The sequence below is a fragment of the Lepidothrix coronata genome, unplaced genomic scaffold (assembly GCF_001604755.1).
Source record: "Lepidothrix coronata isolate B3197 unplaced genomic scaffold, Lepidothrix_coronata-1.0 Scaffold55, whole genome shotgun sequence".
NCBI lineage: Eukaryota > Metazoa > Chordata > Aves > Passeriformes > Pipridae > Lepidothrix > Lepidothrix coronata.
Window position 1 is genome coordinate 1,534,334 of NW_016690235.1, and position 12,168 is coordinate 1,546,501.

The 12,168-nt window shown below is 38.9% G+C and overlaps 1 long non-coding RNA gene across 1 annotated transcript; it reads right to left on the reverse strand.

Annotated features, from left to right (window-relative positions):
* Positions 1–613: 613 nt before the first annotated feature.
* Positions 614–11,701, reverse strand: LOC108498088. The gene is made up of 4 exons (XR_001875059.1): positions 11,618–11,701; positions 11,428–11,505; positions 9,405–9,496; positions 614–738 (listed from the first exon to the last, which is right to left on the reverse strand). It is a non-coding gene; the product is annotated as an uncharacterized LOC108498088 (long non-coding RNA).
* Between the last annotated feature and the right edge of the window lie 467 nt (positions 11,702–12,168).

Below are 12,168 nucleotides of genomic sequence, written 5' to 3' on the forward strand. Positions count from 1 at the left end.
ACTGCTAAGGTGAGGACAATGTATATTGAAATTGCTTTGCTGACCTTGCTCCTGTGTTACGGAAATCATACCTTTGTCAGTGTACACTTCAGACATGACAGACTGAAGTACTTTCCTGACCTGTATCCCACTTTACACTATATTTCACTGAAACTGTGAGAGTTCATCACAAAATATTGATCCATTTCTAGGGCTTATTCATATAAATAGCTCCCTTATATTCTTACGTTTCTTAACACACCAAATTGACTTTGACCCAATAAACATGGAAAGTCTTAAACCCTTTAATAAATTAATCGGATTTTAACAGACAGCTGGAAGAAAGGTTGCGTATGTAAGGATGGTTACAGCAATATTCACTCCAGTTAATATAATTCTTAATGTCTACTTATATTTTTTGTTTCTTGGTGCATGTTACACCAATATGGGCTCTCTCCTCACACTCAAATAAAAAAGCAGGTTAGCTGTAGTGCCCTCTGCTTTCCTGGAAAAAGCACTTCAGTTTTCTTATGTCTGTGAAATTATCAAATTGCAAGAAAAGTGAAATACAAATATGTGTTTTACTGATTAGTAACCACAAACATTACTGCTGAGGTACCCCAGCTGACCTGATAACTTCATGTAGGTGATCCCAAGGTTTTTGTTTTTCCTCTTTCTTCTCCATCTCTCCGCTGTTGTGATTTGGTAGATGTCTCATGAAAAACTCATCTTGGACTGCTGAAGGACACGGAAGTATATCTGGAAATTGGCGTAAAACTTGAACTGTGTACATGCATTATTTCTTTGAAAAGTTCAGTGCTTATTACTAGGCAAATCTAACTAGTGGCAGGTTTGGAATTTTTTTCTGCAAAGGTTGAGTAAAAGTGCCCCTAAAAGAACTGAAAATGTAGGTTGTCAGAATTGTATTCTATCTTTGTCCTGGGAGTCCTCCCACTCCTCTGTGAAAGAAGGTTCCTTTTATGGATTTTCTTATTTAGTTAAGTGTCTTTATTCAGCACAGATAACAAATATCAAGAAGGACTTCAGCTTATCATGCATTTTCAGTGTGAGACATGATTTGACAAAAATCGAGATGATCTCTTTATGACATGAAAGGATTCCCATTATTTTTTGAATCAACCTTTAAAAAACATAATATTCACTTAAAAGAAGCCCAAACTAAGCTTTTTGCATTCATAAGATGATACCAAGAACAGCAGTAAGGCTGAAGTTTAGCAACAGGGAAGTATAACTCTACCTGAAAAAGACACTGTAAAACATTCTCCACCCTCTTTTGAACAAACCATTTTGACTTTGAGATTGCTTTTAAACCAACCAGTAGGAATTATCCACAAAATCCAGATGTCACAACTGTGGTACTGAAGAAAAAATAGCCTGTGGTCTGCCCTCAAAAGGAAAAAAGGAAGGGAGTAGGTTCCAATGGAAAATAAGTGGGTTTTCTTCATGAAAGAGTAGAAAAGCTGTTCCAGATTGTATTACTTTGTGCTCTCAGATAAAGGGGTAAAATGGGTGCAGGGTGTCATTATCTGAGGACTCCTGACTTCACTTTTCAGGAGAGAAAAGTAATAAAAGAAATCCCAAAACTGAAGATAGAACTCTATTACAGAAAAGTAGTGATGGACGCATAAAAAACCTTTGGTTTTCTATTTCATATAAATACAATGCCTTTTTCTACATCACTGTCCAATATGACTTTGACTGGATTTGGTTAATATTCAAGTACAATGAGAAATTGTATTGCAGCTCCCCCAAAACTTGTATCTTTCTTTTTTACTTTTTTTCCTTTAAACTAACAAACAAATATCTGAGAAAAAAAAGTACTTCTGCTGCTAGTCACTGTGCAAATAGCTTTTGATGCTTCCTACATCACCTTACATGGCTAAAGAAGATCACTAATTTGTAAAATTTACATCTAAGTGTATAAATAAAGTGTTATATTCCCACCTGATCTGACTCTGATTTAGGTTTTCAGAAATCAGTCTTGCAAGATGAACAAACTTTCTACCAACTTTCTCTTTTATTTATCATTTTTTTTAGAATAAAAGGAACCCCAAATTTCTTTCTCTTTTCAGCATCTGCCACTCAGTCATTCTGTTCTCCTTGTTTCTCTTGCCCACTTCAGGCTGTCCCCTTTCCCTGTGCTTTCATGTGCAGTGTTGAATCCCTGTTTTTAAGCATTAGAATAATGCTAACAATTTTCATGTTGCTAATATCAGGTATGATAAGTAGCTGGTATTTTTATGTTTGCAGATTGAAGAAAACAGCACAGGATAGGTGTTTGAGTCCAGAGTCCACCTTTTTCTTGACTCTAATATGCAAAGAGTTGTACAAGACACTTTATTTTGAAAAAGTCTGAAACTCAGTGGGACTACTTGTGTGGGAAAACTGAAGTATGTATGTAAAGAGGATCATTGCCATATTCACTCTTAAAAATGTGTTTTCTTTGGATGTATATACTTGACTTGATTGGAACAGATTTAGGAGCAACTGGAGTAAAGTGCAAATAGAGAATGATGAAATGGCTTGAAAACATTTAAGAAAATAGAACACTCAAAACAAATCAGTGTAAACTAACAAAAGCTGGGAAGGGCTGTAATCCATCCAGGGATGAATTTCATTCTGATCTGAAAGATTGCCAAAGGTTTCCTCTTGTTCCAAATTTTTTTCCATTTTTTTTCCTGGTGGACCAAAGTAAAAAATCTGTGGCTTGTATATTAAACAATAGAAGATCAAATATATTGGAATAATTTTTGTTTATCTTGGTTCTGCCTTGATTTTCAAAAGAAGTAATACGAGGTTATGGCATCCATATGGGATAGGAGCAAATCATATTCAGTACTTATCAGAAATGCTTAGATATTCTCAAAGTAAAAAGAAATTAAATGAATATACACAAGAACAAAAAAGGTGCCAGGCGTTCCATTAGCAGCAGAAACTGATAAATCCTACTTTGCCGCTTTTTCATTCCCTGAAGTCCCTTCACCCCTGGCACTCCATATGACATCCTTTGTAGCACTGGGGACAGCCTGCACTTTGTCTGAGTTGGAGCACTGTGGGCACTGTGTGGCTGAGCTCTGCACATGTGCTCAGCACCAACCGCAGCTGCTGCCAAGGGCTCGGTACCCACCGGCCCATCTCGCTGGGGCAGCTCTGCCGTTTGCTGTCAGCTCCCCTAAGGCTGCATGCCCCTCCATCCTCTCCCAAGTTTGGCTGAAATCAGTCTCCAAGCTCAAGCAATAATTTTCTGCCTTTCCCCTTTCATCTTCTTTCAAAATAGACAGACAATGCAACTGCAAAAGTCTTATTTCCTTCAGAAACAGAACTATAAAAGAAGCTCTGTGCAAAGTGGCCTGTGGATACACAATCAAATTGTGAAATAAGCAAGTCAGCATTTGGGACAACCTTATTAGCATTTGAGAGGGATGAAACTAGTGGAATTCTATAGATATTAGCCATTTTCAAATCTTTTCAGGTCATATTATTACATGGTGTAAATCCAGATCTCTCTGTTAATTTTGAAGTAGCTGTGCTATTTACAATAATAGCCTGTCCAAATACTAAATACTAGAATTTAGGAACAACCTTTTCACTTACTTTTAAAATTTTCTGTGTAAAATTATTAACAATAGCAAGTTTTCTGCTAAATTTTTAAAGGTCTTAAAAAAGGGTTAAATTTTCCAGATGAATTCTAAAGCTTTTCCATATGGAGGGGTAGCTGTTAAAGATCAAATCATAAAACAGTGTCAACTTAGTTTTTAGAAATTTTTCCTCTCTAAGCAAAAGTACGAAGCCAAGTCAACAGATTTTAGTTTGTTTAGATTGTATTTTTCTTCTATACCATATAAACTAATGAGTAAAATATGTCTTAGGAAATGTTTTGTACTCAATTTATTTACCTGTACTTTGCAGCAGAACTCCATCAGGTGAAGTTAATAGAGATTTTGAAGAAAACTATCATTTCGTATAATGGGTCTTAAGGCAAAAAAGGAAGGTGTATGCCCAGTGGAAGCAAGATCTAGTGACATGGGAGGAATACAGAGGTGCTGCTTGCTGCTGTTGGGAGAAAATTCATGCGGCCAAAGCTAAGCTGGATTTGAAGGTGCCAGAAATGTGGAGGACAATACAAAGAGTTTTCTCAAATATATTAATGGCAGTAGGCAGTGTAAAAATAACATCAGCCCGTTCCAGGATGAGGATGATCCCCACACAAACAGAGACAGAGACAAGGCAGAGGTGCTTAATGCTTTCTTTGCCTCTGTCTTCAACACAGGTGATGGACCAAGGAGGTCTCAGTGCCCTGAGCTGCACAACCATGACTGAGAATAACTCCCAGAAACTGTGCAGGATCTACTGCTCCAGCTGTATCCCTACAAATCTATGGGACCTAATGGGATTAATCCCAGAATCCTCTGAGAGTTGGCTGATGTCATCACAAAACCTTTCTCAATGATTTTTGAGTGGTCTTGGGAATCTGGAGAGGTCCCATCTGACTGGAACCTGATAAACGTTGTCCTGATTTTCAAGAAGGACAAGAATGAGGACCCCAGAAACTCAAGGCCTGTTATTCTCACTTCAATGCCTGGCAAAGTGATGGAGAATATTATTCTGGAAGGTATTGGAAAACACCTTAAAGACAACGCAGTCATTAATCAGAGCTGGCAAGGCTTCATAAGAGGAAAGTCCTGCTTATCAAACCTGATTTCTTTTTATGACAAGGAAACCCACCCAGTTGATCAAGGGAAGCAAGCTGATGTAATCTTTTTGGATTTCAGTAAAGTTTTCAATACTGTCTCTCACAGGATGCTTCTGGACAAAATGTCCAGTCCCCAGCTGGATAAACACAACTGGGTGAGCAATTGGCTCATGGGTCAAGCACAGAGGGTGATAGTGAGTAGGGTGACATCAGACTGGTGACCTCTCACTAATGGGGTTCCACAGGGCTCCATATGGGTCCCTGTGCTCTTCAACATCTTCATAAATGACTTGGATGCAGGACTGGAAAGGATACTAAGCAAGTTTGCAGATGACACAAAACTGGGAGGAGATGTTGATGCCCTTAAAGGCAGGGAGATACTGCAGAGAGACCTGGACAAATCAGAGGACTGGGCAATCACCAATCATATGAAATTCAACAGGAGGAAATGCCAGATTCTGCACCTGAGATGGGACAACCCTGGATGTTTGTACAGACTGGGGAATGAGATGCTGGAAAGCAGTACCATGGAAAGGGACCTGGGAATCCTGGTTGATGGCAAGTTGAATCTGAGTCAGCAGTGCCCTGGCAGCCAGGAAGGTCAACCCTGTCCTGGGGGGCATCAGGCAATGTATCGCCAGGCAGTCAAGGAGGGGATTGTCCTGCTCTGCACTGGGGTGGCCTCACCTTGAATATTGTGTGTGGTTTTGGGCACCACAAAATAAGAAAGACATTAAGCTATTGGAGAGAATCCAAAGGAGGGCAATGGAGATGATGAAGGACCTTGAGGGGAAACCGTTTGAGGAGCGGCTGAGGGCACTTGGTCTGTTCAACCTGGAGAAGAGGAGGCTGAGGGGAAACCTCACTGCAGTTACAACTTCCTTGTGAGGGAAGGAGGAGAGGAAGGCACTGATCTCTTCTCTGTGGTGACCAGTGACGGGACCTGAGGGAGTGGTCTGAAGCTGTGTGGAGGTTTAGGTTGCATATTAGAAAGAAGTTCTTCACCCAGAGCATGGTTGGGCACTGGAACAGGCTCCCTGGGGAAGCGGACACAGCACCAAGCCTGATAGAGTTCAAGAATTGTTTGAATGATACTCTTGGTCACCTTGGGGATGATCCTGCACAGGATTTAAGAGTTGGACTCAATGATCCCTTCCAGCTCAGCATATTCTATGATTCTGTGATTAACTCAGTGTGGTAGGAACAGTCAGTGGTGAAATCAGCTAAGTCCTCCGCAATACCAACTAATAAGACAGGAATTGGACAACACTGTTCTTTTTAACTTGACCTGGCTTCTCCAGTTCTTTGAAACACTTTCCAGTGCACGGAGATAAGCATGAAGGTTTTAGCATGTGTGTAGGTTGACCAAACTGGAAATGGGATCTCTATAGTGGAGTCATTGCCTTTTTCTATCAGCCCATGGACAGGTGACATGGTCCACTGAAAGGCTGACAGCATGAGCCTCTTTATCTGACATGTTTGGATGTGAAGCAGTGATCTGTAGTATCATTCTCAAAACCTGCATGTAGAGGTTCCACAGCAGTGCTCGAACTTATATATGTAAGACCCTTTACAGAACTAGGGTTACTACATGGTCACCTTCTCTTTGAGAAAGCATTCAAACTACTTCTGATACCAATATTAAAAACTTACTCTTTCTGAATTTTCCTATTTGTTATTCTTTATTCCTTAAACTTTACCATGTGTCTTTAATATACAAATTATTTCATTGAACAGGATTTAGTTAAGGATAGCTATAATTTTTTTCCTGGAAACTGCAAGATTTTAGTTAGTATTTAAAAAATAGTTAGGTACATTTTATAAAAGAATTGTCAAAAACAGGTGTCTCAACCTTTTTCTTTTAAAAAACAGTATTTTTGAAGCCTCATAAACCTTTTTAGACCTCTCATATAAAAAAAATGTAAAGAAAAATATGCCTCTCAAAACCTGACTAGATGGGTTTGTTTGACATTACTTGGAATGAATAGCTATTTGGCTGGCACATAGTTTTTTACTGTGTCCTTAGGACATCCAACATTTTAAATTAATTTCACAGTTGAGGATTTAGGCAGGAAAAAAAGGTAAAACTTCGGGAAACAAAAGGGGAAATAAACTTTTATGTTACTAATCTCTGCATCATTTTTTTTTTTCCCTGGCACAAAGCAGTTGCAAATCTATGTTCTTATAAAAGTAAACTAAATGTTATACAAGTATAAAATACCAGACATAAACAAGGGCATCATTGAAATATTACTCCAATGTCATTTTTTGTCGCAGAAAATCATGTAGGTATAAAACTCAGTCTTCAGTTGGGTTTATAATGCAGGTTTAGTACACTTCCTCAAAAGCTGAGGAAGTGGACAAAAGCAGTAACATGAAATCTTCAGTCTTTCCTTTTATGTATGAAAGTAATGCGTGTATATATGCCTTCTATTGCATAAGCTCATACTGAAAAACACAACCCATCTGCAGTTCGGTAGTTCTAACCAAAACCAAATAAACCCACACAGGACATACTATTAGTGTTGTAAGCTTTGCGATTTCAAGCCACTTTTAGATTTGTGCAGGGCCTGAAACCTGCTGAGGCTGGCCAAACTACAATAAAGGTAGTAGTGTAACTGATGATAAATGAGGCAAATAAGGTTTACCAACTCCTAATTTAAGAAAAAGAACTTTGTCTACTGCACCCCTCTTACTTGAAATGCCCATTAAATGGGTTTACCTTCATTTGTTAGATAAATATACCTAATATACCTTCCCACTTATTTTTTTCCAATTTATCACTACGTTGAGACATGGGTTATTAAATATCTAATACTTTTAAAATTTTCTCTCACCCTACCATGCACATGAATAGAGCTTTTCAGTAGGGTAAAATTCACACATTTCCCAGCTTGTCTGCACTTACCCTCTAATGAGAACAGGATCCACTATTCATTGTAAAAGCCACTGATCACAAAGCAAATCTTTCCCTTTACTAATTAGTTTGGGGGTTTTTTTTGCTAGCACCAGTTAGCCTAATTATACACTAATATCAATTCGCACCACAAAATCCCTTTCAGCTCATAGTCTGTGAAGTTCACCCCATTCAGAAACCCAGTAAAAGACTTAGGAATTGTTGAACTCTCAGAAGGATGAGTGAAGTTACACTTGGGTTGTATCTCGCTTAACCCCAGTGAATGGGCCTTGTTAGCCACTCTCTGTGTCCACTACACAGAGGTATAAGTTGGACAGAGAGAAACTCAGATACAACTGTAAGTAGCGCATGTCTGTCTTTCCAAAGAGCTGCCAACTTTTAAGAGAAATAAAAAAAACCTCCAACCCTGAAGCAAACAAAAATCCTCTAATAACGTACTATCTGTGGGTTCTCTTATGCTGACTTTTTAATGAGGAAGATTTTTCTGACTGTTACTTTCCCTTCCTGATTGCGGGACTTGAGCACGATTAGATATCATTTTCTAGGGCCTGCCATTCTCCCCCATGCTCTGATATGAAACAAGCAATGCCCTTCTGCTTTACATCTGACCTTGACAAGGGTGTTTCTCATTTCCTCTCCACTTTTTCCTTCCTAATCCTTCCTGAAAACATGTGCCTGCTGAATAAATTGGATCCAGTGTTTTTAATTGGCATCTTCCTGGTGTTTTTGCCTGTGGTTGAATTTTACAAGCGTAAGGTCCTTTTAAAGGGATAGGGGAGATGATTTCCCCTTTGACAACATACCAGATGTAATCTTTACTGCTGTTACCATTCCCCACCTCTATGTATGTCTGGAGTGTAGCTGCTCTGCCTGCTAGGATGGTGTGGTTTGATGAATGCCATGCTTCAAAAACACAGCAGCAAATCAACCTTCCTCAGTGAGGTGCTTAAAAGCAGAGGCAAGAACATCAGCCTGTTAAAGCACAGATTTAACAAAGCCTCTTTTTTCCCTCTCTTTATTAGGTCATCTTAGCCTGAAAGTGAGATATGAATGATCATTTATTCATAAATGTCTTCCACTTATACCTCAGAATAAGTAAATGACAAAAGAAAATGGGTACAGCTACAAAGAGAATCCAGGTAATTTCAACAATCATATAAACCAGACTTGGGACTGAAGTAATGAATTTACAGTCTCCAGTAGTGCTGTATTAGGTTTCATCCTGAAAACATAAGTATCTTTCAAGACTAGTAGGCCACAGTTTAAAAGATAAGGTAACATCACTGCCTGACCACTTTCCCTCTTATTGATCAAACTAATTTTACACTGTGATTAAAAACAGAAGGTAAAATACTTGTCTTGCCAGATTAAACTAATTCTAAATTTTAGAATTGCAGCACTCTTCAATAAAAGATGGAGCATTTTTTGTTTCCTTTTGCCTTTATGTACACCACTGCCACAAATAAACTAGTACTGAAGTCTGCAGAAATTACTTACTGAAAAAAACTATGACAAAAGGGAAGTGTACTAATTTTTTAAATTATAACTGTATGTTCACTTCCTGATTCTTGTTAAACTGCTCTCTTTATGAAATCTCCCCCAATAAAATGTCACTTGTCAGTAACATGCACTGTTAAATGTCACATTAGCATCCCTTGACCTTCTTGTATTTTCAGGATGTGACTGAGCGCCTGCTGTTACAGCCAGCCTGCAGTGGGACACACGCAGGGCACAAGTAAAAGACCACTTTTGAAGACAATGAAGACATTAAATGGTTCACAGGAGTTCACTTACGGTTTGAGAAGAAAAGGGATCAGGATGATTGCAATCCAGATGTAATAGACAACTCCTTTCCACAAAGGCACGCTCCAACACCAAGACCACAGCTGCCAACAAGGAAAGCCATGTCTTGTAAGAGTAACAGAGAGGAATAAAACATCATTTTGTCAAAAGATCAAGGAGACATTTGAGTTATCACTCTCACTTAAAATATTTCCTTCAAAATGCTTTGATCGGACTTGTTTTCCTTTGTAATAGGTTTGTTCCAGAAAGTTTTCAACCATGGTGGGGGGGAGTGGGGCAGTAATAATCAAGCTCTTCTATCAACAGAGACATTTTTCTGAGAAAGGCTACAGGGAAAACAAGCGTCACAATGCCTTGGATTTTATTTATTTGAGCTGTAAACACAATTGAGGGTGGAAAAAAGCAAAACCAGATCCATCCTTCTATCAGGAAATCCTATGACATTATGAAAGGATAAAAAAACCTGACATAATTCAACAGGCTAATTACTAAAAGGCTGTTGGAGGGAATTCTGTAGACTGGCGTAAGAGTTGGTTTCCTAAGACTGTTGAAATTCCATTCTGTACATAGAAGAATATTTCTGTGAACTCTTACCAATTTCACTGTTTTCCCATTCTTTATTAAAAGAACATTAAATGAAGAGAACACAGCAAAACTGCTCAAGCAGCCATTTCTAATAATTCATGCTCCTTGTACCTCACCATATCATATAGAATGGAAAGAAGCTCTCAGACAAATACATCACATCAAAGAGCCAGCAGGCAGTTTTAGGATACTCAGAGGCTAGGTTTTTAGAGATTTGGAGCTGCTGAGGTGTGAGCCATGGAGGGGAGAGAAGCACTGTCTTCCCTTAAATTTGGCATAATCACATAAAAAAGGTGGCTCTTGACCAAAAATTTCAGAGAATCTGAAAATTTCCTGCTGACTCCCCAGATCCTGATAATGCACTAAAGTTTGCATTGGTAGGGTCATGTAGACAAACAAAAGTTTGGGATGCAATCTCTATATCTCAGTCCCTTAAATTTCAAATATTCTTGTTCATTATAGGCTGCTTAGGACAGGGACTGGCTGTCACAGAGTTCCCACCTCAGGACCTCAGGAAAGTACTTCTATCTGCTGTCAGAAACCTGGTTTCCAGAAAAGGTGAACATCCTCCGTATGTCCACTTCATCCACGTGATGAAATCAGGCCTGCATTTCAGCATGGCTCTCAGAGGATCTACTTTCAGGACGATGTGAACCCTGAACACTGCTAGCTGGCTCTCCAATGCACCCACACAAAGACTCAGGGTTTTGCCCAGTGAACTGACAGAATCACCCCAAAGGCTGCATATCCAGAAATGACCAGAGTCATCCACCAGCTAAGGAAAAAAAGTAAAATAAAAATTAGAACTTGAGTTAGATATTAGATATATTTTCTGATACTGGATATCTAGAAAAAGTGACTCTGTGATCAGGTTCTCATCATGCTTATGCTTGCTTTTTGTTGCTACATAATTTTTATTCTACTGCCATCAGCCAACAACAAAAAAAAGTCAAGGTTGTCACAATTAGGTTTAGGTATCTCTCTGTCCATTGATAAGTACATAGAGCAAATCCAGAATGAAAGAGTTATAGCACTTCTCAGACTAGAAAGCTCTGATTCTAGGTATATATTATCTTTTAGAAATACATTATCTCAACTGCATCTTAGAAACAAATATGTAGATTTAGTTCAGTAAAGAGCTGGTACTAAGTTTTTATGTTCCAAAAGTGTGGGTCCAAAAGTAATCACCGTGCATGTTGTGAAAAACAGGCTACAGACTTATATTTAAGCATAGAAAAGAATAGTCTTTAAAATGCAATATTTGAAAAGCAATAAGGGGTAAGATTCATGCTTAGGAAGACTAAATAAAGATTCAATGAAATAAATGAACAGACTTCTACACTTTGTATTGAGAATTAAAAGCAAAAATAATTTCAAAAAAGTAAGGCAGATACACACAAACCTTCTCCCTGCACAATATTGTATATACCTCGATAAAGCAAGAACTTGAGGGAGGAGACAGCTATTACCAGGCATGGGGTCACTTGTCCACCACAGAGCTGACTTTCTGCAGAGATATGGATAAATGATCAAATATCATATTGCATATAGTCAGGTTCTGTTTTACCTGCACACATTTATTCTTCATGATCAGAAGTACCTTTGTGACAGAAACTTACCTGACAGAGTAAGTCTTTAATAAGAAAAAAAGAAAAGAGCAGAAAATGAAGTTGGATTTTTAGGTCCTGCAGGTACACAAACTGCAGACAGTGAAGTCCTGTGAGCAGAGGCCGTGCAGCACACTGACTGGTGTGTTCCAAATGAGATCATCACTTCTCCTGGATGGGAGGCAAGCGGGTGAGGTGAGCCAGAGGGCGGACAGATGTGAGTCTGCAATGGGGAGGGAAAAGAGGAGTGAGAGATGGAATAGGGAAACATGGAACAAGCACAGAGGACTGAAGCACTGGAAATTATGCTCTTCAGCACTTTTGCTTTCTCCCCTGACATCCCAGCACCTTCAGATTGGATGGGCCAGTCCTCAATGAAATGTTGGCAAACACACTTCTTTTAAAAGAAAAGCTGAGCAGCTGGAAGTCTTAAAACATCAAGGGAGGGAAAGGGGAAGGAAAAAAGAAAAAGCAAATCTAGTCTCTCGGTTTCAGCACAGGCTTGAATGTGATTTTCATGAGGAATAAATACCATGCTGTCACAAGCAGTGAGTCAAACCTGC